We start from the raw sequence: 5,623 nt of genomic DNA, 5'->3' as shown, positions 1-5,623 counted from the left end.
ATCCGGTGCTCTTCCGGGTTCTCTTCTTCTTCTACTACTGAGCTGCTTTTCTTCTTCTCTCCGTTTTAATGCGGGTGGCGATAAGTGCTAAAACGCATTAGCGCCATCTACTACGTCGGATTGCGGACCACTGTTATCTCCTTAACCGACCAAAAACATCGATATTCTTTCAAATAATTAAATAGTCCTAATCCCAGTCCCAGTCTTGCCTTCTGACTTCAAAAATGCTCTATAGGTATTGTAAAATTTTCATGCTTCTACTTTTTTTCTTTTCTTAATGTAGCCTACTATATAAATGACTTTTTATTGCCTTTGTGTATTAAATGTGATTTAAAAATATGCCCCATACTTATATATTTACAAATTAAAATCAGATCCTTTAGTCATGTTATTATATGTTCTATTTTTGTAATTTATTCTGTAAAAGTCCCATGAAGTTTTTAATATTTGTTTAACTTGAGGAAACTAATTTGAAGTGACTAAATCCCATGGATTATTATGGAGTTAGTAAGAATGTGATTTTGAACAAAACAACTACCATCATTTACATAACGCTTACACTGTTTTTCAAAAGCTAAATCTTTAAATAAAACTGTTAATCCTGTATTTTTGAGTTTTCAGAAATTTTCAGTAAACTAACTAACTAAACACCTCATTTATGGTCCATTATGAAACCAACTCTAAAACTGTAATTGCTTTTATGTGCCACATAGCGACACTGTAGCTCCATTCAGATACATCCTGTGTCCCTGTGGTCCTGACACACTGGGACTATAGAGTGGTGGAAAGTGACTTGACTACCTTACCCAAGTACAATTCTGATGTGTTGGTATATTTACCTCAGTATTTTCACATTATGCTACTTTATACTTAAAGCTTTTCAGAGGGAAACATACTTTTTACTCCAGTATTTTCATTTGGCAGCAATAGTTTCTGGTCACTTTGGAGATCGAGATTATGCACACAAAAAACAGATCAACTTCCAAAATATGATCTGCACCTGTAACAACACAAGTGTATCCAGTGTGAACCATTTATAATCGTCTTCACCACAACCAGCTACTCTATGAAACAGGAATATCAGTCTTATGATATGATAGAAGGCAGGAGGCATTCTGTCACCTAATATTTTACTTGAAGTCCCCCTCAACTCAACAATGTGTTTTTGCCATCATTAGTACTCTTGGATCTTTTAGCTTTACTGTGCAGAAATATTTGTGTTCAGAGTTTGACACCAAACTGCTGGTTTTAAATTCTTCTGCTGAAACTGTAAAGTTTCTCTGATCTCAATTAAAATCGGAGTTGAATTTGTGTAGGATACCTGCGAGCAGGATTTGTGAGATTTCGCCATACTTTTAAAGCCAATCCTGCTCCAATGGATGATTTACACCATGTTGATGTAGAGACGAGGAATGCAAGAGGCATTTTAATGACTGAAACGTTTATGGATATTTGTAGGGTCTACATGGAGACGGCATACATATCATGTAAAAATTTCAAACGAGGTAATTTACAGTAACTTTTTAAAAGAAAAACTATATCAGACACAAACTAATAGCCAATGTGTTTTTTGATATCTTCCAACATGCCTGGTGGCATCTTTTAAATTAAAATAATGCACTCATAAATGCAGGATTTTATATGTTGATTTTATATTTTACAGAATTGTTTTATGACTTTTACTTTAAAAAAAACCCAAGGCTTAACACTTCTTTCACCACTGGCACTAAGCCTTTATAAAGAACCATTTCTGGGACCCTGAATCATGGCTTGAGAAACACTGCTGTTGAAGATTTTAAAGGTGACAGAAATCAGACGACTAACAGATGAGCTGTGAGTAGTACCAGCTGCAGGGAATAATCTCTGACCACTTCAGTAATCTTGGACAGGAATGACAACAACGTGAAGGGATTGTGACTGAAACAGCTAAACGCTGAGGGATTCAGCAGATGACACAGTTCGGATTAGATCAATGACACGTCAAATACATAAAGATTGTATTTTTCAAGAGGAAACAGCTTCTCCGATGTGTAGTTCGTGGAGACAGTTAATTTAGCTGGGTTTAGTTATGATAAAATGTGTTTATGTGGTACGATGAAGGTCCAGAAATCAGATCTCAAACAGACCGATTTATAAGATGTCATCATTAGAGGGCTACTTGTAGCAGTATAGCTTCCCTTATTAGCACGAAGCCTGAAACTCAACCTTCTCTGTGAACATTAAAGGAAAAGAAAAGCTACACAAATCGAAATATGTTCTATGTCACTCTTGGGGGGGAAAAAGACAAGACAGTGCGACACTGCTGCTGCACATAGTGATTCAAACAGACGTCCTAACTTACAACTGATAACTAGGCTGACTTGACCTTTTGTTTTTTGTCACCTTACGTCATATGAATTTCTGTAAAAATATACTTTAGTGATTCAAAAGTTCGGAACAAGACGTTGTTTACAGCATAACTGGATAAGATCAGTTATTTCATGAACCGTGTTGTAGTGGCTTCAGTCAAGAGATTCAAAGCCCCTTTCAAAAAAGAAGTATGACACAAATTTGTACACAAATTAAAGTTGAATTAATAGGAAATATAGTACACTTTTTCTTCGACAAATACATCCAACTAAACAGCCTTCTTTTGGTCTGGTGTGAGCGTCTTATGGTGAATAATGTTCAATCGGAAATATTTTGGGCAATATCAAGGTTTTTTTGTTGACTTTGTCACTCTTCTTTACTTTTGTTACATTTATATTATCTTATAGCATTTTAACTGCCACCACAGTGGCCACTTTGGAGCAGAAGGCCACATAGACTCACCGCCTGCTCTCAGATGTTCAACAGAATTAGGTTTCCACAGACTGATGTATTTGAAGTGCTGGCTCATTTTTCTCATCTATCTGTGGGCTTCTCTGTGTCTGTCCGCTGGCCTTACCTGTTCCTCTACGTCTCTGTCTCTCTTGTACTCTCTCGCTATCCCTCTTCATCTCTCTCTGTCTGTCTTTCCAGTCAATTCAAAGACATTTGGCTTCAATCAACGGGCAGATTTGGACAGACGGTGAATGCTTCTGTTACGTGTGTGCACATGTGCTGGTGTGTGTGATGTTTGAGTATGTGTTGGGGAGGGTCTTTACTCCGCTAATGGTTTATTCAGAAACCTGAGCAGGGTGTTTTATGAAAATATGAAAATATTATTTTGGTCATTTAGTAGGTAATGGGCAACTACTGTGTGTGCGCATGTGTATGTGTGTGTGTGTGTGTGTGTGTGTGAGAGAGAGAGAGAGAGAGAGAGAGAGAGAGAGAGAGTGAGTGTGTGTGTGTAAGAACTGATTTTACAATTTCTGATGAAAGGATTTCTTAGGTTCTCTACAGTCAGGTGCGTGCACACGCACACGCACACACACACACACACACACACACACGCACACGCACACGCACACGCACACACACACACACACACACACACACACACACACACACACGCATGAGGACAAGACTGATAAAGGGAGCGTGGCTTCACAGCACATTACTTCTTCACTCTCTGTCACCTTTTTTAGGGCCCGAGCACCGAGTGGTGCGAAGGCCCTATTGTAATTCTAATTTGTATATGTACTTCTCGTAGTCACAGTTTTAATCAACTACTGTCTATATTCATTGGTTTGTGAACTGCTTTTCTGAATCCTCGAGTTCAGATTTTGGCCGTCACCATCTTGTACTTTGGAGTCAGAAGTGACCATATTTGGACGAGTTGGGGAGGAGCGAGCGATGGATCTGACTCAACCTGATTGGGAAACCTGAGGACACTATGCTCATTGATACCGGAAACCTGACCTCACCACAGACCTGTCAATCAAACAGACACCACCTCCAAAAATACTGCTTTTTGTGGCCTAATATCGAATTATATTAATTATAATTATAATATATATATTATAATATATTATAAAACCTCTAAAAAAAACCCTGCTAGAAACCTCTAGCAGCACTCGATTGTATTGCACTTTAAGGTACTTCCTTATTAGAGAAGAAATATCGCCCTTTGGTTGAAATGCTCCAAATATTAAGGTTAGTTAGTCAACAGAAAATTTATTGGAGACTTTTTTGACAATTCATTAAGTGTTTCTGTTCCTTTTTCAAAAACAAAAGTGTCAAACATTTGCTGGCTAAGCTTTCTTATGTCACGATTTACCGCTTTCCTGATAAATATATTTGATCTTTTAAAAGAAATATCTTTGGGTTTTGGACTGTTGGCTGAATAAATCAAACTAAATGATATTAATACGTCACTTTGGGCTGTGGGGGATCATAATATGATGAATTAATTATTAATTATGAACATAAAGAAAACAATCTCTTGTTACAGCCCTGGATATCTTGAGCGTTAACTAAACAAGACTGCTACAATAACCTGCAGTATGTATACCTTTCCATGCAGGACAGACTAAGAAGTCTGGTTTCCAATACAGTTCTTACTAAATATTTATGACTCCATTTCCCCTAAATCAAAACCTAGGTGATTCTTTCTACATGTCATTCCTAGCGGAGAAGACTCCTCTGCTAGGTTACTGTTTCATGTAAACAAATAGATCTTTCAACTCAGTGTCCTAAACATCTCGACTTGGCCTTGGTCCTAGAAAACCCCACTTTGCTCGGTAGCTGCTGTCAAAAAGTGGTGACTAACACTCTGACTGGCTCTGTGACAGACTTCTACCTCAACACATTCTTCAAGTCTCTTTCCCATTAATAAATGCTCTTTTATTAGTCCAATAATTACCCTTGGAGAAAATTCCCAGACTATAAAGGGAAGTTTGTTTTTCATAATAGTAATGGTAGTGTTAATAGGACTAGAACCATAGCCTGCCATGCAAACCATTAGGCTACAAATGTTTTCTCTTACTTCACTGCAATGTCTCTCCTGAGGTTTGATGCAGTTTAGGTTGGATTTCTTTTGATCTTCCACAGATTTTTTTTTTAGGGAAAGGATGATTAAGATGATGATGATGTCGATGATGATGATTAGAAACAAGAAGATGCTTATGATCATCATGTTGGAGATGAAGATAATGATGAAAAGAAGAAAGAGATGACAAAGCCATGAATGTAATGCAAGATAAAACATATATTGATATGAATCATAGTCTGCCATGATGTTACCTATTAATTCTTGTTGTCAGTGTTCCCATGATCTGTCATCCTGTCATTGCAGACCTGCCCCACGCCCACCTGCCCAGCTTTCCCGCCAGCAGGGTCACCTGATCTCCCCCGCCTCTCTGTTCACCTGCATCCACTTCCCTAATTAGTTCCTTCTGCAGTTACACTACTGGTTCATCATTCATTATTTGACAGATAGTCATCGTGCTCTCCTTCGCTGCCTTCTAGCAGTCCTTTGTTTGTTCTCTACTTTTTTTTTCTTACCCTGCCTGAATCCTGCACTGTGTTTTTGACAGCTTTCTTCACTTTGTCTGCCTGACTGATTACAGTAAACTTTTGATGTCCTTCTTACCTGCCTGTTTGGTGTTGCTCTTTTGGGTCCCGCTTTCTGAGCTGTGGTAAGATAATAATATCCCATTGATAATGAATATGCTCATATGCAGCATGCTAATCATGATGAGGTTGCTCGTGATGATGATGA

Source organism: Embiotoca jacksoni, unplaced genomic scaffold (assembly GCF_022577435.1).
Source record: "Embiotoca jacksoni isolate LCO1_2020_lvr unplaced genomic scaffold, fEmbJac1.0.p SCAF_19, whole genome shotgun sequence".
In the NCBI taxonomy this organism is placed as follows: domain Eukaryota; kingdom Metazoa; phylum Chordata; class Actinopteri; family Embiotocidae; genus Embiotoca; species Embiotoca jacksoni.
This window is presented reverse-complemented; position numbering follows the sequence as displayed.